The sequence below is a fragment of the Eretmochelys imbricata genome, chromosome 1 (assembly GCF_965152235.1).
Source record: "Eretmochelys imbricata isolate rEreImb1 chromosome 1, rEreImb1.hap1, whole genome shotgun sequence".
In the NCBI taxonomy this organism is placed as follows: Eukaryota; Metazoa; Chordata; order Testudines; family Cheloniidae; genus Eretmochelys; species Eretmochelys imbricata.
Window position 1 is genome coordinate 142,691,533 of NC_135572.1, and position 23,267 is coordinate 142,714,799.

The 23,267-nt window shown below is 42.2% G+C and overlaps 1 protein-coding gene and 1 non-coding gene across 5 annotated transcripts in view; one reads left to right on the top strand and one right to left on the bottom strand.

Moving 5' to 3' along the window:
- Positions 1 to 23,267, top strand: part of CNKSR2 (connector enhancer of kinase suppressor of Ras 2) — a 366,125-nt gene that overhangs the window by 312,140 nt on the left and 30,718 nt on the right. The window lies entirely within an intron of this gene.
- Positions 4,564 to 4,754, bottom strand: LOC144259754 (U2 spliceosomal RNA). Its single transcript, XR_013344897.1, has one exon. It is a non-coding gene; the product is annotated as a U2 spliceosomal RNA (small nuclear RNA).

The following is a 23,267-nucleotide window of genomic DNA, read 5'->3' on the forward strand; positions in this document are numbered from 1 at the left end:
AGACCATTTTGATTGATCATTTGAGGGTAACAAGAATAGATTTTAGAACGTGGGGGAGGTGTATTACAGAATTAAATACCTTATTTATTTGAAACTCAAGGTTCTAAAAGCTTCAGCTTAATGCCCTAGTTCTCCCACATACACTATTAATCATTTAGACTACTTAAAATTAATACTGTTAAGATACTGTGGCACAAATATCAAAATTCCATTTTAAAATTCTAACAATTTTAAGTGACTTCTAAATTTGGCACAAAAGTAGCATTTGTATTGTACTGACTTCAAGGCTTATAGTCTAATATGAAAATCATATTTAATGGCCAGTGTTGTTCTGTTATTTTCCTTGTGGGGCCTGTCCTGTAGTAGGTGATCTCTGGGACAGATCTCGCTCTGTTAATCTGTTTCCTCACTTCCCCAGGTGGGTATTATAGTTTTAAGAATACTTGATAAAGATCTTGTAGGTGTTTGTCTCTGTCTGAGGGATTGGAGCAAATTTGGTTGTATCTTTGGGCTTGGCTGTAGACAATGGATCATGTGATGTGTCCTGGAGGCATGTAGGTAAGTATAGCAGTCAGTAGGTTTCCGGTATAGGGTAGTGTTTATGTGACCATCACTTATTTGCACGGTAGTGTCCAAACAAAGAGATCCACTTCCTGGACACTACAGATCGACAGAGCGAGACAGGTACCCAGAGATCACCTACTACAGGACAGGCCCCACAAGGAAAATAACAGAACACCACTGGCCATTAAATATGATTTTCATATTAGACTATAAACCTTGAAGTCAGTACAATATAAATGCTACTTTTGTGTCAAATTTAGAAGTCACTTAAAATTGTTAAAATTTTACTTCATTAAAACATTAAAGAGGTCTCTATCCATATCCAAATCGGATCCCAGCGGTCTATAGCACACCCCAAGCACTATCCCAGGGGAGGCTCTAGTAGCTTTCTTCCCCAATGTGATTTTTGCCCAGACAGACTCTGTCTTATCCATTCCATCACTTCTTATTTCTTTACAGTCTACCTCAGTAGTTCTCAAAGCCGTTCCGCTGTTTGTTCAAGGAAAGCCCCTGTTGCGCCGGACCAGTTTGTTTACCTGCCGCGTCCCACTGGCTGTGGTTCGCCGCTCCAGGCCAATGGGGGCTGCGGGAAGCAGTGCGGGCCAAGGGACGTGCTGGCTGCCCTTCCCGCAGCCCCCATTGGCCTGGAGCGGCGAACCGTGGCCAGTGGGAGCCGCGATCGGCTGAACCTGCGGACGCAGCAGGTAAACAAACTGGTCTGGTGCGCCAGGGGCTTTCCCTGAACAAGCGGCGGACCGGCTTTGAGAACCACTGGTCTACCTCATTATTGATATACAGTGCTACTCCACCACCTTTGCCTTTATTTCTGTCTTTCCTAAACAGCACATACCCTTCAATACCTGTAGTCCAGTCATGACTACTATTCCACCATGTTTCTGTTATCCCTATCATATCTGGTTTCACTTCCTGCATCAGTAGCTCTAGTTCCTCCATTTTGTTACCGAGGCTCCTCGCATTAGTATACAAACATCTTAATTTTTTGCTGGTTGGCCTCGCTCACATTCTTTACCCGATTAGGCACGGACATTCTACCGCCAGTATCACCTATTAGACTGGTATGTACACTACCCTTCCTCCTTATGTCCATTCTCCTACCCATGGCTGTATCCTTTCTTACTTCGTTTTCTTCCCTCTCAATGTTAAAATCTGGCATGGAGATTACCTGGACATCTCCCAACCATCTCCCCCAGATTCCTAGTTTAAAGCTCTCTTGATCAGTTGTGCCATCCTCCATCCTAGAAGTCTATTTCCCTCCTTACTCAGGTGAAGTGCATCCCGAGAGAACAGTCCTCTGTCCATGAATGCTTTCCAGTGGCCATACATCCCAAACCCTCCTTATAGCACCAGTGCCTGAGCTTTCTGTTGATAGTCATAACCTTGTCACACCTTTGTTGCCCTTCTTTAGGAACAGGCAGAATCCCACTGAAGATCACCTGAGCCTCGATTTCCTTAAGCGTCTTCCCCAGCCTGGCATAGTCTCCCTTGATATATTCCAGTGAGAATCTACCGGTATCATTTGTTCCCACATGAAGGACAATCAGTGGATTCTTTCCTGCTCCCATTAGGATCCTCTTCAGCCTCAGGTCCACATCCCATATCTTAGCACCCAGCAGACAGCACACCCTTCTGTTCTCTGGATCAGCTCTTGTTACAGGTCTGTCTATCCTTCTGAGTAAGGAGTCTCCAATCACGTAGACCTGCCTTTTCCTGGCAATAGTGTGATTCTCCAGTCTATCTCCTGTTCCCTCTGGCTGCAAGTCCTCTCGATTTCTATTGTCCCTTGCAATCCTCTACAATCCATCCCTTATCCTCCTGGGGCTCATATTTGGTGTTATCTCCATTGACTCTTGCCCTCTTCCTATAGGACTAGCTGCTCTTCTCTTCTTGCTTGCCCTCTCTCCTTCAGGGACCACCTGCTGAGTGAGCCCCTTCTTCATTTTCCAATTCCACAAACCTGTTCCTGAGCTCTGTTTCTCCTTCACTAACCTGTCTTTTCCTCTGCCTGGTTCTTTTAGTCACATGCTTCCACTGTCCACTTTCCTCACCCAACAGTCTCCCCTCAGAGTTCTTTGGTCCCGCTTCCATCTGCAAGTCTGAGCTTTTCCCTTCAGCCTCCTCATGTCTTTGCTCCATCATCCACTCGAACCCCCTTCTAAACTCAACCAGACTTTCCATCTGCATCTCCAATCCTCGGATCTTTTCTTCCATCAGCTCTATCAGGCGGCACTTCATGCAGACGAAACTCTTTTCAGGTACCCCCTTCAGGATCATGTACATGCCGCAGCTTCTACATCCAGTCATCTTCATTGTGTCTTCCACTGCTTGGGTCACTCCCACTGCTGCCTCTGTATCTGTCATCGCCTTCTCACCTAAGTCCTGTCAGTCCGGGAAACACAAACCAAACCAAAACAAACCCCCAACGAGCACCACAATGCTGCCAGACCACGACACACTCCCTTCACTAGCCTCTCTGTTCCTTTGGCTGGCTCTTTTAGTCGTCCCCCCAAACTCCTCCAGCAGAACTCCCACTCAAACTCCCCTGTTTACAGCTCTGTTTACTGGCTCCTGTGCTGCTGCAGCTGTCTGTGCCACTGCCTGACTGACTGGCTACCTTTATAGGACCCCTAGTCAGAGAAGCCCCGCCCCCTAATCAGGGCTCAGCTTCTCTCCCAGCACACTGCCCCTACCAGCCTGTATAATACCAGTACAAATACCTACAAATACGTTCTCCTCCAACAGAATTCCCACTCAAACTCCGCTGTCATCTCCATGAATATAGCCTTGCAAAGTTGTCATAAAAAATTACCAGTGACATCATTAAAACAGTCTTTACCATGACGATTTATGTTAATGCAAAAACCTAAACATATTTTGTAAATGAATAGAGATTGTTTGCCAAAGAAATTGCTGCCCCTGGGTGAGTAGAATTGTACAGAGACTTTGTGTAATTTGGCAATGTCAAGTCCCATTCACATAGATAGAAGTTTTGCAATTGTTTCCACCATCACGAAAAAGGGTTTCAAAATTAATGAATAGAGCTGGTTGGGAAACAGGATTTTAGGTCTGTGAAAAATTTTCAGAATTTTTTTCATCCTGAAATGAGGGATGTCCCTGTGGAACATTTCAATTCTGTTGAATCACATTTTCAAATGGAAAACTGTTTTGTTGGGAAAACTTTTGACTAGCTCTACTACTGAGTATGTTAAGTGGCTATTTTTCAAGCTTTATCATAGCTTTCTTATTTCATTTTAAAGTTTAATACTGGAAGAACTTAGTGTACTTCAGACATTAACAACCAGATAAGATTTTTACAAAGTGAGCTATGTTTGTTACTTCTTTCCACAGAACTTAGGGTTTGGGGAAGTTTGTGACAAAAGATTCAATGATCTACTATTGTTCTATCTGAAATGATGGTTTAACTCCTATAGCCTGATTCAGCAGCCCTTACTCATGTATTTTACTTGAGTTGGCACTGTTCATGTAGGTAAGGTTTGTATATTAGGTTTATATTAGGCAGTGTAAATACCAAGTTTAAGCCTTATAATTTTTAATGGATTTTATTAAAGCCTTAAAAATCTGTGTTGTGAAACTAAAATCTGAGTCTTAACTGTGAGGGTGCTTCTTGTGCTGTTATCACTTTCTATAAATACCAGGTGAATCTTATTTAATTCTGATATACTCTAGTCAGTTGGGTAGAATTTTCCTTTCCTACCCCTATTCCCTATATATATATATATATATATATATATATATATATATATATATAATGTGTGTGTGAGACAAAGTCAGGCCAGATGGCTACAGGAGAGTGCAGATATTAAACTGATAAGAACAGATATAACTTAGATAATTTTTGTACTTCACAGTCCCAGAGACATAAACAAGGTTTTCATCTCGGGGCCAAAAGACCAAAAACATCAAGACTCTTGATCACGGCCTTGCATAGACCGAGAGACTACTTACACTTTTCTTTTTTTTTTTTGGTTAATGTTCCTAGAGGCACTGCAATACCAGGTCGATGCGTGGGGTGGACAGAGCAAGCTCCTATTCCAGCCCCCCGTTCCAAAAATCAATTTAAGAGACAGTCCTCAAATAGAGAACATATCAGAGATTAAACTGACAAGAACAGAAACTGTGCTTGATCTTAGCCAAAAGGCCGAGGAAGGTATAAGCAGGTCCCTCTTCCCCTGGTAACTGAGCAGGGGTTACTCCAGGTTAATTACGACACCTGCAGTCAATTAAGAACCTGCCAGAACAGATTAAAAGCCTTCCCCCCCCCATCCAGTCAGTGTGGGTGACAGGTGTTGTGAGAGTGGAGGCGAGCTGAATGGTGCGGAAGCTGACAAGGACCAGGGGAGAACCCCACAGATATAGAGATTGGGGAGAAACCCTACTCTGAACAGGAGCTAAGGACCCTTCAAGGTCCAAAGACCTGAAGGAAAGGACCCTATCAGAAGGGAGAGACTGAGCCATGCATTTGCTGTGGTGCTGCCATGCCCAGAAGGGCTACCAGAGACTAGGGGCTCTCCCTTCCCTGGCAGGAGGGTCGGGAGGAACCCTGCCCAAGCAAAGTGGAGACAATAAGCCAACGGGCATGGGGAAGTAACCCAGGGAAGCTAGCAGCTTTCTTGGGAACTGGCAAAGTGAGACTGCTACCTGTAGGGTCCCTGGGTTGGGGCCTGGAGTAGGGGGCCACTGAGCAGGCCAGAAGCCCCAATGAAGCAGTGAGGGCCTAGTAGGCCCAGAAATGGGAAGGCCCGAAATGGGAGACAGAATTTCCCCATCCACTATAAACAGAGGGGGGAAATTCTGAGAGACGAGACATTATCCTGACCCACCGCTAGAAGGAAGCACAGGACCCATTGAGGCGGAGAAGAAGCCCTGTAGCTTATACTAGGAAGATTTTCAAAGCCTCATTTAGAGGTGTTGTGTAATGAATAGCACATTTTCCTGTTGGTTCTCATCTTCAGTACAGAGTTCATAATAATAATGGTTCTTACAGCAGTTTTCATCTGTGGATCTCAAAGTGATCAAATGATAATTTCTCCATTTCTGCATATGTGGAAATTGTGGCACAGAAAGATGTAGGGTTTTGCCAAAGGTCACACATACATATAACAAAGCCATTTGCAACATGGTTCTCAAGGATGCTAGGAATACATATTGATAAACCTGTAGAAATGAACTGTCCTAGTATTTCTTATGTTAGGGAAGGTGTTACAAATACAAATCCTAGAAAGTTGACAGTGATGAATGAAACAGTGAGAGAGGGGAATGATTTTTTTAAAAAGAGCAAAATACATTTTAGAATTTAATGAATTGTGGTTTAGTAAATCAATAGCTTCTGACAGACACTGTGGTGCTTTATAATTCTGTAGTGCTAGTCATAGATGCAGACATTAAACTCTGTAGTGGCTATCATGAAGATTATAATGTCCACAGGCTACACTTGTAGCTTTGCACACTCTTTGTAAAATGTTTTGGGACTCTACATTCTGTATTTATTACTTAAGTCTATAAAATTTGGTGGGAAAATATCTAAATAATGAGAGAAACCAAAAAGATATAAGTGGGCTGTGTACTAATCTCACTGGGAATAGATATGCAAACCAAGGCTGAAGTAATTTTTGAGCTATTAATAGGGATGGTGGAAGAGTTTAGAATTTTCAAAATATGGAAAAAAACCTATTGTTTCTAAGGCTTACAACATGCTTGTACAAGGCTTGTACAATTAAACAAACTCAAATTGCCCCTCCCCCAAAATCTCTCCAGCCTGAAGCTAAGCATTGTTAGGATCCCAGCAAGGGCATTCGGGGCCAAGGGTCAGAACAGGGGCAAACCTGAGGCTAGGAGTAGCTGAGAAGTTTGTTGTCAAGTCCAGACCAGAGTCTATACTGGGGCAGAGTCCAAGTGAGGTTTCAGGGTCTGAGTCAGGAGACAAAGTCCAAACAAAGCTGAGGTCACGCCAGGAATTCAAAAGCAAGGAGCTGGAACAGCCATGGCATCAACAGAAGATCCAGGCTGTTGCCTGGACACTTTCTGGAACACCTCTTGGGTTCATGTAAAGCAGTGAGCCAATCAGGTCTGTCAAACTCTTGAGGTGGAAATTTCCATGGTCTGTGTCCTCAGCGAGTCATGGGAAGTGGAGCCACTTCAATGGCTCCAAAATATTACACTGCATTTATATGTCAGTCATTTCACAATTCTGTTTGTACCACTATCCTTTTCTGGATAGAATAACTTATACAGCATGTAAGCACTGCTATTTGTGTTACTGCTTAATGAGTTATCTCTAGCATATGTGTTTCAATATTGCCAGATGTAAAGTAATATAACTTGGTGCAAAAATTCCAGCCATACTTACAAGATGTGGAACTCTATCCTGGGAAGCAGTGACTCTGAAAAGACCTGGGGATCATAGTGGATAATCAGCTGAACATGAGCTTGCAGTGTGGTGCTCTGGTCAAAAGAGCTAGGGTAGTCCTTGCATGTATGAAAAAAGGGAATATCAAGTAGGAGTAAAGAATGTATTTGGCACTGGTGAGACCACTACTGGAATTCTGTGTCCAATTCAAGAAAGACTTAAAGCTTTATAACCATTAAAGCACAAATTTTGTGAGCATCACGTCAAAATATACAAAGCAAATATCCTTAAATCAAACTCTAAGAAGTTCTTGAGCAGTTTTTCTTTCTTTGCCTATTTATACGTTTTGGTTATTACCAATGGAATATTTTTTCTTCAGTTTGTGTGTGTATGATGAAATTGATGTTTACGGACATTTAACAGCTCAAAATCTTTCCAAACCTAATTATATGAAACATCTTCGTGGTAAAATGGAATGATTACCTTTATACAAATAAATCCTATGTAGGCTATCCTAAAAGTACTGTGTGCCAGGGTCAACTCCTGTTTTATTACTCATCTTTAGGCCCTACCAAATTCACCGCCCATTTTGGTCAATTTCACAGTCATAGGATTTTAAAAATAATAAATTTCATGATTTCAGATATTGAAATCTGAAATTTCATGGTGTTGTAACTGTAGCGGTCCTGACCAACTCTGAAGGCAGCAGACGTAAGGGTGGCATGGTATGGTATTGCCACCCTTCTGCACTGCTGCTGGTGGGTGCTGCCTTCAGAGCTGGGCACTGGGCCAGCAGCCACTACTCTCTGGCCACCCAGCTCTGAAGGCTGTGCAGAAGTAAGGGTGGCAATACTGCAACCACCCTACAATAACCCAGCATGTTGACCCCCTTCTCCTCCTAAAAACAAAATAAAATAAAAAATACCACATCACCACAATGACAGACTTCTTAAAAGCCCATCTGTTCTGCACAGTCTACTGGGAATAAAGTCTGCACACCATTCCTTTGTGGTATTTTCTGCTCCTTGTAAAGCATGATGTAAAATTACATTATGGGCTAGATTATAAATTTACAATCAGCTTGGAGCGAGTTGCATCATGTCAGGAACAGACCAGAGAATTAATTGTGACTTAGACTCTCAAATTCCTCCCTTGCTTCTCCCTTGCTCTGGAGGGAGCAAGTTTACTTCCTCTTTTCATGGAACAGTTCATTCACTCCCTCCTGGTGCACATAGTCAGCTGCTCTGGCCAGAGCTCATCCCACTTCTCACCCCTGCCTACCTGTTCTCTGAGGAATATTCAGCAAGTAGCTCCTGCTTTCCTCTTCTGGCCAATCATCATCAGAGCAGGGCAATAAAAAGGAATGAGAGGAAAGCTAGTGTTGGGTTCTCAGGACAAATTTTTTGGTGGCCTCAGAGTGCGGCCATCAACTCTTGCTGGTGGCTGCTCTAACACTTTTTCCCTAAAATACTTAATTAGCTTTAGGAAAAACAAATAAATATACTCATATACATGCCCATATAAATGTAGTTTATTTATTGCTTGCTAGTAAGTCTGTTGTAAAAAGTGATATTAACAAACATAAAAGTATCACTTTTCACGGCAGACTTACTCAACCCTGCCAAGCCTGGGGACAAATTAAGCCCTGGATGGCAGATCAGGGTAGGCAGTACGGGTCAGGGGCGATGGAGTTGGAGGGGGCCTGGGTAGGATTTGTCCCTGGAGAAGCAAACAAATGTATAACAGAACTGCCAGTTGCAAAACTGTTTTTGTTGCTGCCCATGATTTTAAAGATTTGTTCAGATTTGTTTGAAATAAAATGTCTAAAATATTCAGAAAATAACAGTATTTGTTGCTGTTGTCACATTAACTGAATGAAACACAGATTTCAATATAGTTTTATCAAGTAGGGGCCAACAGATGCGACTGGGAGAAAAAGCTCAAAATAAGCTCAACTAAGTTTTTGGTTTATTTTTAAGCACCAGCTATACCCTCAGCAATATGCAGAATATAGAGGAAATCATAGTCACTGCTCCAGTAAATTTGGCAAATCAACGTAAAAACTGCCTTCAAATTCTTTAAGAATACTGCAAAAGATCTGTTCCTCTTTGTATTACGTGAAGGCCGCAGTTAGGATTGGGGGCCTGTTGTACTAGGTGTGGTACAGACTCTCAACAAGAAGCAGTCCCTGTATCAAAGAGTTTACAATCCAATAAATAGACACACAATTAAACAACGATAGTCGGACAACATATAAACATAGTGGAAAAGGTATATAACATGTGCAACGTTTTAAAAACAAACTGCCGCAACCTTTCCTCTGCTTTTATCTTACTAGGTGCAGGTGTTTCAGCCTTGGTTGACTCAGTGTGCCATTCTCCTACTCTGCCTATTCCAAGGAAATGGAAGTCGGGGGAAGAAATGTTGTTATTAAATAGCTTTCAAAAACTCTGTCTCTCCATCTCAATTTATCTACAACTGGAGGAAGAGCTGTCATATTCTTGTTAGATCCCTAACTATCCCTCTCCCCCTTCCATTAAACCACCAAAAGGGGCTGTTGCCCATGCTGAATACAGCCTAACAGTGGAACTATATTTTAATCATACATACTGTTTTTTGTTTGTTTGTTTGTTTGTTTTTGTTCTTAAAGAAAGATAGCCTTATTAACATTAGTCAGTAAGGGTTCTATCTTGTTCTATACCAGCATTATGTCCACATGTGTTTTGCAAATGTGCAGTTCTCTATTGCCTTGTTCAATCATAGTTTCAATGCCACAATTAAAATTTATGACATATATACACAGATGTATAGACAGATATTTGTCTGTTTCCTGATGCATGTACCCTATCTATATCTGTCTCGCTGTTGCTAAGCTTTCTAGAGCGGGGAGGGTGGCAATAGTGCTGTCATGTGCAGTACAGGCGATATTGTCAGCATTTAGCAAATAATTAAAGCATTGAGAGCTCTGGTTCCCACCTGTATCCTACTCCAGTAGGCTTTTCTGTTACAGGAGGCTTCTTGAAAAGCTATTCAGATTAATCCAATCAAATGCCCATAGTATTTTGTAACCTACAAGAAAATATTTTTGTGCATCATTTGTTAAAGCTATAATTACCCTATTCATTCACTGACAATAGTCAAACAGATTATAAAGTGCATCAAATACCATAAAGTAACCTGGGAAAATAAATTCCCAATCGCAGACACCACAGTTCTGATACACCCTATCGCACACTGGTTCTCAAACTGGTTAGCGAGAATTGCAAACTGGGAGGCCTGACCCCAGCCAGGCATGGGGCTGTGAGCCCCAAGCCCCTCCAGCCCAGCTCCACTGCACCTGCATCCTGTTCCACTTCCAAGAAAGGGCACCAAATAGAAGTTTGACCATGGCACTATTTTTTCCTATGGCCAGCCCTGGGACTGAGACAACATGAGAGGGCTTGATTGTTCAGCAGCTGAAGAAGCACTTTATTATTTAAGGTTTCAGAGTAGCAGCTGTGTTAGTCTGTATCCGCAAAAAGAACAGAAGTACTTGTGGCACTTTAGAGACTAACAAATTTATTAGAGCATAAGCTTTCGTGGGCTACAGCCCGCTTCATTGGATGCATAGAATGGAACATATAGTAAGACAGATATCTATATATATACATACAGATAAGTTGGAAGTTACCATATGAACTGTGAGAGGCTAAATGGACACAAATCTGACATCAGGAATCATAACATTCAAAAATCGGTAGGAGAACACTTCAACCTCTCTGGCCACTCAGTAACAGACTTAAAGGTGGCAATTTTGCAACAGAAAAGCTTCAAAAACAGACTCCAACAAGAAAGTGCTGAGCTTGACTTAATATGCAAACTAGATACCATTAACTTGGGTTTGAATAGGGACTGGGAGTGGCTGGTTCATTACATATAATGAATCTATTTCCACATGTTAAGTATCCTCACACCTTCTTGTCAACCGTCTAAATGGGCCATCTTGACTATCACTACAAAAGTTTTTTTTCTCCTGCTGATAATAGCTCATCTTAATTAATTAGCCTCTTACAGTTTGTATGGTAACTTCCAACTTATCCGTGTGTGTGTATATATATCTTACTATATGTTCCATTCTATGCATCCGATGAAGTGGGCTGTAGCTCACGAAAGCTTATGCTCTAATAAATTTGTTCTAAGGTGCCACAAGTACTCCTGTTCTTTTTATTATTTAACAGCCAGACACACAGGCATATACTTTCTCTTGAAAATAATGGGCACCTCTACTCCTAAAACCACTAAAAACCGGAAGTATCTCGAGTCTTACATTAAACGCGGTTTTACCAGCATTGTTACCTCTGGTATTGAAAAACTGCAGTGCATCATTTGCTGCGAAGCTTTGTCTGCTGAATTGATCAAACCACGCAAACTGCAGCGACATCTTGAAACTAGACAACAAATGTCCTCTGCTGTGGAGGCCTCGCCCATGCCATGTTGTGTCGTTACGAATCACCCGAACCAAAATGCCACCTCCGATAGGTGAGGAGCTTGTTCTGCCAGCATGCAAAAGTACTGTGTCCCTTATGCTTGGCAACGATACTGCCAAAAAGCTTAATATACTTTCTATGTCGAATGACACTGTTAAACGCAGAATATATGAGCTGTCTGAAGAAAATCAAAGAACAAGTTGTGCGCAAAATTAAACACACGGCTTTCAGTATGTTCAGCCTTCAAGTTAATGAAACTACTGCGCATAATTCATAGTGTTTGTATGGTGTGTTAATGCCAAGGATCTTAAGGATGGGTTCTTATTCTGTGAACAACTTGAAACAACCACAACAGCACAGACCATTTTCAATATGGTGAATGGCTTTTTCGAAAGCAGTGGCATTGAGTAGAAAAATCTTTGGGGTACCAACGGTGCTCCAGCCATGATGAGTGCATGGTCTGGCTTTCAGCAGAAAGTAAAGTGCACGTCACCTAATGTGATTGTCACTCATTGTGGACTCCATCGTGAAGTCCTAGTGCAAAGACATTGTCAATGTGCCTTAATGCTGTGGTGGGTGGTGTTGTACGAGCCCAAACTACATTAAAGAACATGCTCTGAATAGTCATCTCTTTTGAGAGCTCTGCAACGAAATGGGTGGTGAATATGAAGTTTTGCTTTTCCACACTTAAATCCGATGGCTTTCTAAGGGGAGTGCATTGAAGCGCGCTTTTATACTTCATGAAGAAATGGCAGATTTTTCCCTGCAAAAAGAGAAACGAGCTGAACAAAGGTTCAGTGACAAGAAGTGGCTTCTCTGTTTGGCATACCTAGTTGGTATCTTCGATAGCCTTAATGACCTCAATCTGTCACTTCAGGGAAAACGTTCAACATGAATAGACCTGACTAATAAAATCAGAGCCTTCCAGATGAAGTTGGATCTGTGGTGCAGGAAGTGGGACACAGACAGATACAGCACGTTTCCGACACTTTCCTCATTCAGCAAGGAGGAGGGGGAAGTCAACATAGATAGTGCTCTCAAGTCAGCTATCAGTGAACGTCGGAGGGCCCTTCACAAAGAGTTCTCACGCTACTTCCCAGCAGTACCACAAGTACTTCATTCCCTGGTGAAGAACCCTCTCAGTGTGACAGCTGAGCAGTTACCTACTAAGGATATTCCTGCACAGGAACAGTTTGTCACATGATCATGTGAAATTTGATCTTCCCCTGCTGCTGAGGCCTGGGGCTCCTAGCTGCTAGTCTGGCCAGGCTGGAGAGGAACAGGAGTTTTCCTTCCCCTGCCTGGCCTCTGTTGGTGTGGAGATCAGACCCACCTCAAGAGGCAGCACAGAAATGAAGGTGGTACATCCACCCTCCACAGTTCCTGCTGCAGCTCTGTGTGTCGAGCTGGTGGCTTCCTCCCCTGGCAGCTCCTACCATGGCTGGTGGCTTCTGTTCCCGGCTGTTGAGCTCTGGGCTCTCCCCCACCCCTGCAACTCCTGTACGGCTCCAGATGCGGAGCTCGAAGCTTCCTTCCCGAGCAGCTCCTTCCAGGGCTGGGGACTTCTGCTCCTGGCAGCTGCAGCCGGGACAGTCCGGGCTCGGGGCTTCCGCCCCCTCTCCCCCCGTGCTGCTCCAGCTGGGGCTTAGGGCAGCTTGGGCTCGAGGTTTCTGCCTCCCGTGTCTCCAGCTGGGGCTCGGGGCTTCAGCCCTTGCAGCTGCAGCCGGGCTCAGTGCGCCCATGCTCGAGGCTCCTTCCCCCACAGCTCCTGCTGGGACTCAGGGTGACCCTGTAGGGGCTACCACCCCTGGGGCTTCTTCCAGGGCTGGGGCATCCGTTTTTCTTGGGGGGCCCTCAAATTGGCCAGGGGCCCCTGCCTTAATCTGCCACTGGCCTGGACTAGCAGCTAGGAACCCACCTCCTGCTCAGGGAACCTTCTCTAGCCCAGCCCTGAAGGCAGCACAGAAGTGAGAGTGGCAATCTTGGGACCCCCTCCCCATGATCCCATTTTGGGTCAGGACCCCCACTGTTAGAACACCATGAAATTTTAGATGTAAACATCTGAAATCATGAATTTGACCAATCTGAAAACCCTCTGGCCATGAAATTGACCAGAATGCACCATGAATTGGTAGGGCCCTAATGATGATGAAGTGAAAGCAAAATTCACACAGCTGCCTCCAAACCAGTTCTGGTGCTCAGTTGCAAGTGCATACCCACTGGTGTCTGAAATGGCCCTGAGTCCTTCTGCCGTTTCCCACTACTTACGAATGTGAGAGTGGATTCTCCAGCCTTCTCACAATAAAGACGAAATCTCAAAACTGGCTTCATGGGAAGAACAACATCAGGTGCGCCCTTTCTAAAACAACATCAAGAATAAAACTTCTTGTGTCAAATAAACAGCGTCAGCCAGCTCACTGATTTTTGGCTGCTGCTTGTGATTAATTGCTGTCAAGTATTAAAATAAAATTCTACTAAAAAAATACCTTTTCTGCTTATAACAATAATTCGATAAAAATATTTTAGTCTTAATTTAAAAGCCATGAGAAAAGGTAAATTCATTTTAAGCAATAGGGTTTAAATTTAGCATTTAACATAGTGTTAAATATAAAAATGTGTTTTTAATTTCTAAGGAGGGTCACATTCAGAGGCTTGCTGTGTGAAAGGGGTCACCAACAGAAAAAGTTTGAGAATCCCTGCCCTATCATCAGAGCCTTACATTCACGATGCATCTGATTTATTTTATTTTTCGAAACGTATCTCAGAGTACACACAGAACTTCATTACCTCAGTAACTGTAATTAACTCCACACCAAAAAAAATATGTCAAATGATAGCAAGGATATTATAGATGGATGACATGAGCTTCTTGGGTTTCTAGATGTTTTACTTTTGTCCCTCTTTCAAAGACAACCTAGTTTTCCACACCTCCTTTATGGTAGATATGAATAATACATTGTAATAAGACTATTTTTGAATCTAGTTACTTTTTATGCATTTGTAGCACCAATACTACCATCATGAGGTGAAGACTTCCAGAATCCCCTTTGGTGTGTTTGGAATAAAAGTATTTAGGAGACCGGAGACAAATTAGAGACGTTGCTGATTATAGAGGCCTCAGTAGCAATTCTGTTGTTTAAAGTTGCGTTGAAATGTACGCGTATAGTGGGAATTAAATCTCTTTAGAGATTTGCATAGAAAAAATAATGAATGTATTGCCACCAAACTTACAACTTTCTTAATGGAGAAAGAGTTTTCTGAAATGTTATAAATCAGCAAATGTTTTCAGTTTAGGAGTTAGCAGCTGTTATGTGTGACTCAGTTTTCATGTTTAGGTTTGAAATCTAACTTTTTCCTTTGGGTTTCTCTAGGTAGCAAATGGGTTGGTCAAGATTGTTCAAAGTGTAGGTCCATATAAGCCTAGACTAAATGTCAGACGTAAGCTAGTTTCATTTAAAAGAAAATACCACAAACTCAACAATATATTTCACACATCCAATTACTTATTCAAAAAAAAATTCAACCTTAACTCTGACTCTGCAGTTCTTAATTTTTTAGGACATAGATTTGATTTTTAGAAATGTATATTTTACAATAGGAATAATAGGTACAAAGGAGGAAACTAGTGGGAAGTGATTTGAATAAGAAGCAAATGAGTATGTCTTCATAGAAAGAAACAAAGCTGAAATTTGTGTATAGGCAGTGTGAAAAGAATGTTTGAAAGCTCGAAGATGAGGGGTAGAGGCAACTAGATAGACAAAAATGTAGTTAATAAAGGAAAATATATATGGTTGGGGATTTGTTTCATTCTGAATAATTGGTTGTGGCTATATGAGATGGGAGTATGCTGTGTGTAGGACAGGAGTGTGGAGTGTGCTACTGTGTAGAGCCCTGCAAGTCCGCGGATAGCCATACGTGCGGATGCAGCTATCCTCAGCCCATTTTTGCGGATCGGATGCGGGTACAAATTTTGTATCCACACAGGGCTCTACTGTTGTGTGGTTTTGGGGGTGGTATACATGTTAATATTTTCTTCTTTAGTGATTTCCTAGATTTTAAGTGACTGTATTGATGTGAAGTGCACTTGTGCAAACTTAATGGTAAATGAGCAAAGAGGTCTTTGTGTGAAAATATTTAAATTACAAAGCCAGAAAAATCGAGTTTGCTCCAGAACTACCCTCATGGAGAGTGATCATGCAATTAACTAATCAAACACAAGATGCTCCAGAAGCCTTACATCATCAGAACAAACTTTCATTTCCTGGCTATAGTCTAAGGGCAGGTAACTGTTACCTGGCAACTTCTGAGGGTTGCTGTCTTTTATAGATGTTCCTTTCATGAGTTTCAGAACACTCAGTTTTCTTCCCCATCTTTAAAGTCCTAACTGTAGACTAGGATTGCTTTACATCCATCAGACTCTGGTGATAGAGAAATAACCATTTTCTTTTTGAGCCTCTGAATGTTCATCCTTAATCTGTCAGGTAGGAGTCTCTGCATGACAACATGATGTTCACCCTAGTCCCGGGTTTAAGATAATTGCCTTCATGGCACTTCTACCCCTGCTGAACCTAGGCAATGCAGCGTGATATTGCTAAGCCTTTCGTTGGTATTTGATACCAATACTTAGTTTGAGCTTTTTATTCTTAATTTTATTTTGAAATATGTCCCGTTTCCTAGCAGATTGCTATGGCAACACATATGATAAGGTAGCAGCTGATGAGCCGCAGGCTTTATCACTGCTGAATTCAGGGGCTGCACTTGACTCCAGCCTGTGAGTTTCTTCAGGGAGCGACTAATGTAATTCTTCCTTCCCTCCTTCACTGATCAGCTGACTTCAACATCACCAAGGAAACCAGCTCTGCCCACACAATTGAGATTTGAGACAAGCAGTACCACAGCCTAAATGGGGTCTTTGGGGCTAAGGCTGTTACAGGCTGGATGAGAAGTTTGCTGAAGCACTTCCCCTTTCTACCTATAAGCGTTTTTTATGTTACTGCGTACAATCCACTTTGAAGAAACAAAATAGCCCCTTTCTACATCTGATCTAAAAACAGAAATATTATAAGGATAACCAAAAAGTTAGAACCCCACTTACGGACTGAATTTGGTATCATACCTATTTTTTTTTAGTGCAAACGGAGCATATTCTTTAAAGAATACAGTAGATAGCATAATACCTTGAAAACTTCAAATTCTTAGATTCTATGACAGTACTATGGAACATTTTAAACATCATTTTCCTTACTCAAGGAATTTTTGACTGTCAGTACATGGGGTTTTCTATCTGAAGTTTAAGTGTTCACAGTAGAAATCTGTGTGAAGTAAATATCCTGATTAAACATTCGTATTTTGGAGTTTCTTTGGGTTGTTTTGTTCTTTTTAAAGTATAAAATATAGTTGGCTTTGGGCATTCTATTAGTCTAACAGTTGTGTCAAAATGCAGCCAGGCAGAGGATCTGAGTCTGCGACCACAACATTGATCATTCAGTCCCAGATGATAGAAGTTGGAGTGCTGTGGAAGCAGTTTGCTCAGGGCACATAGTGAGGGTAGCGCCTTCCATCACTCTTATCATGACCCTCTTGTCTGTCATTGCCAGTATCCTACAGTCCACATGCAGAAGAACAGTCGTCATAATGTGGAGCCTCCAGGGGAAAATCCTCATGGTTCAGAAATGTTTTCATGACTTCCATGTGGCCAGAGCCTATAATCTTACACAGCAGCTGGTCTCTGCACCCCCACCCATCAGCTTCATTTGGCTCTGAGTCATTTTTATACTAGGGAAGAACCCAAACAGATGGCCAGGGTCAAATCTGTCTACTGCAAATGCAGAAATGCCAAGGAATACGTGAAATTGGGATTTTTCCGCTTTAACTCTGCATTGACCCCACCCCATTACAAACACCCCTAATTTCTTTAGGTAAATAAATGCTGGCATGATACAGAAATATGGGGTCCAGTAGGGTGAGTACCACATCATAGCTGAAATATCAGGAAGCAACCCTTCTATAGAGCTGAATTTAATAAATGCTCGGGGAAGAAAGAAAAGATTGGTTTTTCAGGGCTCAGTCTTAGACAGGAAATTTGGACTCTGTTGTCTTTGTTCCTTGATTTAAAGGTCCCTGAGAGCAGAGCTTACAGGAGTGGATTCTCCTTTTCTAGTCTCCTCTAGAATGAGAAGAATTTGGTCAGGATCTTTTTTTAAACATTGTGAACACTGCATGTAAGGGGAATCCATCCCCAAGAAAAGAGGGTATGTGTCAGGCGCACCAATTCTCAAGAAAGAGAGCATTCCAAAGGGCTGGGGTAGTTTGACTGCCCTTGGTTCGAAAGTTGGGCAGTTGGATGGAAGTTGATCTCAGGCAGAATCTTGAGCAGAGGTTTCTTCCCTTGAGTTTTATGGTATGTTTGTGAAACCTTGTGATTCCTGAGGGTCATCTGTGGCATGCTGTTGGTTTATGGGAAAAAATTGCTGTTTTTTCTTCAATAAATAGCAGGTTTTGTGATTGTAAAGGTATTTAACCAAGAGCAGGATTAATCCACTATATGACATAAGGCTGTTTTTGTTGTTTCGCTTTTTTCTGTTCAATCGTATGTAAATGTATTTGCTTAGCAAGCTAGAAAAGATAGTAGCCAATTTTAAAAATCACTTTTATTCAGACTTGCAGAGACTGAAATAATTTAAAATCTGTTGATTGTTGCTATCTTTAAGTTGTAATCCACTAGGGATCATCTGACATTTTCAACACTTGATTCCTGTAAGAGGAGCCCTTGCCCTAATGAAATCCCTAGTCAACTCTGATTTTCTCTAATTACACTGGTGAATGCAATGTTTGGCAGATGATGCGCTCAGTATAAAACAAACAAGCAAACTTTCCAACAGCTTTGAAAGTAGTTAATAGTTTTTATTTGAACAATTATAAAAATTTGAAATATGTGGAATGCCAGAGGTATCTCTTTTATGTAAAATCTTTTTATGTAAGAACAGTAGTGTAAATATAATTATTCTCATTCAAAAAGCAAAAGCAAAATTCACCAGCTGATAATGTGTCCTTTCAATATCTACCAGGTGTACAACATTTTATCATTAATTCTCCATTTTAAATTCCAAGTGGTTAATGAATACACTGCTGCAAAATTAACTACGGTATTACTAGGAGTGGCTTTTAGGATGCCTTAGCCACATCGAGGTGGAACTGCAACTTTGTTTTACACTCAGGAAAAGAGATTGCTGCCCTACATTTACACAAAACAAATTAATACTAGATTTCAAAGAGCAGAATCTTGTTATGCTAGTTTATGCAGCGTATTGAATGTGCCTATCCAAAGTTCTCAACTGGATGAGCATCTGAAAATTCCTTTTCATGCATTGTAACAGTTCAGCAAACATAGTCATAAAAAGAGAGAATAGAAAGAGGATTTGTTCGTTTGTTTTACCTACTCTCATAAATAGTCTGATCTTGGATTGAGGCCTACATAATCCTCTGGTCACAGGTGATATGGAGTGTGTAACAGTGTGTCAGGGTTCTTCCGTTGACTCACTTGGTTAGCAGGTGTCAGCGTAAAGTTACTGAAGTTTTAGCCAGTGGTTGGAGGTACAGCTCTTTAACTTTCAATATGGATATAATGGAGATAGAGAAGTGAAATAGGACACAGCATGTCCTGGAGCGACCTTGGGACAGCCAAGCTCAGGGAGGAATCTGCAAATGAGATTTAATTAGTTATCTAGTTGTTATTTGTATTACCACAGTGCCTAGAAGCCGCAGCCACGGACCAGGACCTTGTTGTGCTCGGCACTGTACAAACAGAACAAAAAGACAGTTCCTGCCCCAGAGATTTTATAATCTCAGGATAAGACAAGAGACAGCAGATGGCTATAGACAGATTAACAGGGGAGTACAAGGAAACAAACTTACTCTTAATATTTATCAGAGAGTATGCAACAATCTAGAGACAATAGAGTCATCAGGAAGGGAATATTTAGAAAACAGAATGTATTACTTGCTACTCCAAAAATCACAGGTTTCCATCCCTCGTACTGAAGAGGAATCTCTCTTGGCAGTAATATAGTTTGTTTTCAGCATACCTAAGCATGTCATTCCAATTCAGGGCAATAGTAAAAAAACTAGTGTATATTACATACTGTTTATATACAAAAATGTAGTTTCTCAAACATATTCTTTTATAAATAATCTATTTTCTAATTGGCTTGTTCTATTATTTGTTATTTATGTTTCACTATTGCTGAGAAGCCCCCAACCAAGTTTGGGCCCCATTTTGCTAGGTACTGTACAGACAAACAGACTGCTCCAAAGCATTTACAATCTAAATAAGTTAGAGAGAGAAAAAGTAGTATTCCCATATTGCAATAAGGAATTGAGGCACAGACTGATAAAGTGATTTGTTCCTGGTCACACAGGAAGTCTGAGACCATCTATTTATATTCTGTTATTATTCTTGAGTTATGAAGAAAGCCAGTCCCTGTGTGCTTCAGTTAGAACACTAACTCTGGAACTGTGTTCTTTACTGAGAACAAGACTTTTTGGCTCTCTTCTCCATATTTTTTTCTCCCTCTGGATCATCTTAGTACTACCTACCTTTAACTTTGGACCTATGTGACTTAGCTCATTATCTCATTTGGCTCATTTTCTGATCCCACTTGTTCCCATCTGTCTACCTGTCTTGCCTTTGTCCAGGCTGCACTATAATTCCTACTCTTGAATATGAGTTGTACTTAACTGCAAACAAGATTAGAAATTCTAGAGTCATTTTTAATTATTTCATTTTTACGGGCTTCCTGCATCTCTGTTTTCTACATTCTAGAAAGTCCAAAATGAGTTGTAAAGATAGACCAAGATTCCTCATGAAATAGGACCATAATGGCCCACCTTGATTGACTTACATCTCCACACCCAACTCAGAATTGTCGACCTGATTTTCACAGTTCCTTGTGGTCTCACTCTACCTTTCCCCTAACTTTATATTCACTTAAGTCCCATGCTTTCCCAGACTTGGCCCTTCTCTATCTTTTTAGCCTAGGCTCTTCATTGCTGAGAATCATTCTTTCAGTTACGGTGCCCCATCCATCTAGAACTCTATCCTTCATCCCCTCCTTGCTTCCGTCAGTAAATCAAAAACAATACACAGACATACATCAGACACTGAAGGTTCAGTCTTGAGTAGGGCTTTACATTCATGGACCAGTGTCTAGAGGATTTGTGAAAGAAACAACTTTTAAAGTGGAGATTGAATAGAGGAGGAGGTTGTTTGGAACACAAGGAAGAACTGGGATTCTAAGTGGAAAATGTATTATATTTACATCATAAAATATTGCAGCATTACATCACAATATAATGTTTTAAATTGCCACTGTTAGGAGTGCATGAATACTACTCAAATGCCTTTATCACTTTTGTGTGATGCTGTCATCCATAGTAAACAAAGTACCAGTATTACTCAATGGTTATAGAATTTTCAGGTGGTACCTATCAAATATGTTTTGTGCAGATCAAAGACAAAAATCTTTGTCCAACAGAAAACTATGTACTGCATTGCTTGTCGTATATATTGATTTATTTCTAAGTAGCCACTTCCCACAGCTCCCACTGACCAGGAACGGCGAACCGCAGCCACTGGGAGCTGCTAGGGGGGGTCCCGTACCTGCGACTGGTCAACGTCAGCAACATGTGTCATGGCCCGTAATCAGATTACCATGATGGGCCACATGCAGCCCGCAGGCTGCAGGTTGCCCACCACTGGGTTAGATGAATTGTTAGAACAGGGCTCAATATGCAAGAGTCAGGGTCAAAGTCAGGCCAGGGTAGGAGACCAGAGATCAGAGGTAGTACCAAGCTGGAATTACAAGACAGGAATCAGTGTCTAAGTCAGGCTGGGATCAGAGACTAGAGATCAGGAGATGAGGTGAGATCTGGAGATGCAGCAGGCCCGAAGTCTGTGGTTGCCCAGACAGCTTCCTGGGACACCCTTCATGGTTAAATATGGGGCTTGGCCAATCAGAGGGCCATAGGGTACTTTCACTCTGGATCCCAAGGGTGGTACTTCCTGTGGTGCCCACTCACCACAGTGCTCCCTGGCTGTGGCTAGCGTTGGTGCTAGTCCATTATGGCTCCTAAGCAGGAATATTTTGTGGCCCCACACATACTAATAATTAATAAGGCCTTCCCTCCAACCCTTGAGCTGCGTGGGCCCCTAAGCAATTGCTTAGTCTGCTTAAGTCTAGCGCAGGCTGTGGCTCTTCATAGCCTCGTGGTTGCACTGTGAGAATATCGGCCATACAAGGCTCTGCAGACCTGGGTTCTAGTCCATGGATCCTTACATGTGGAAAGGGGAAGGCTGAGCAGTAGGTGGAGATGGGAAATTGAGCTGAGTTGGGAGGGGAAAAAAGACAAAATATTCTATTTATCTGATCTGTCTAGTGTATGTGTCTACAGCTAATATATTTATAACCAGAAGCTGGCAATTGGCGATGGGGGATGAATCACTTGATGATTATCTGTTCTGTTTGTTCCTTCTGAAGCACCTGGCATTTGCCACTGTCAGAAGACGGGATACTGGGCTAGATGGACCTTTGGTCTGACCCATTATGGCCGTTCTTATCTATTTCAGTATTGGGGCTGATGCTCCAATGCCTTTGACCAGTGTAGTCATTTACAATTGTGCAAAGTGGTCAGTCTGTAAATGACTACACCAGGTGCAAAGCTGTGGAGAATCAAGGCTGAGATCTTGTTTTACATCACTGGCACAACTGTAATGCATGAGAGTCATTGGGTCTAAGGGCAGTCCCAATCAGTTGTCAGAGTTCATGCAAGAGTCTGATCGCCAGGAGATGCAATCCAAGGGGAAGGTATAGGAAGGCACCTGGCAGGCTCAGGTGAGACAGCAAGGCAGAGTTGGACAAGGCAGCAATGAAGGGTCAGGGTAGGTCCTAGTAGCGACTAGTGAGCAATGACTTGTTGCTCAACAAGGCCAGAACGGAAGAAGGAAGTTTATATATAGTCACTAGCTAATCACAAAGCAGGTCACTGAATGCAAGAATCTGGCCCAATCAAGTCCATGAATTCCCTAATAATTAAGGCCCTGCTTGAATCATGGGATGATTGTCAAATAATTGTAGCTGAGTTGGGGACAAGCCATGGAAAATCACAGGAAAGTAATCCTGGACCTTTATTAATTGCAGTAATTTGGAAAAGCCAGAGACTACCTATTTATTTAAGAAAAATTTGCTGGAACGATATAAATGCTCAAGTATTATGTTATGCCTGCTAATGTTTTTGATAACCTGACATTTTGCTGCAACTATATTACAGTCATTAATGCATGGGGCTAACAGCGGGGTTGACAGGGGGCTACCAGTCGCGTGGGAGCTGAGAGTGCCAGCGGGCCAGGGCCGATAGCAGGAGCCCCACCATGCATGGAGCTGACTGTGGGACTCCAGCCACCAGCCACCCTGGGCTGACAAAATTGCCGTGGAAGCCTAATATTGCAGGATCTACAATTTCCACAATATCGCGAATTAAGAAGGCCATACTGATCATCCAGTGCATTGGAGTGGCATGAGGGCCAAGGTTGCTTCCTGAAAACCCAGTGGACCTAGGTTTGAGACTGGGGTTTGAAACCAGGGTCCTGACATTACCCCGTTTGGGGTGACCTCAGGGTGCCGCAGGCTTGGGTTTATCTGGGTGTGCCCTGTGGAAGAAATTCACTTTTCCAGGGCTGTGTACATGGTGAGCTGGTTCACAGGTCTGATCCTTCCCAGTCGATGAGGGTACCACAACTTTTCTCTGCATATCTGGGAATATAGGATCTCGTGGATGAGATACTCTCCTTGTCCCTG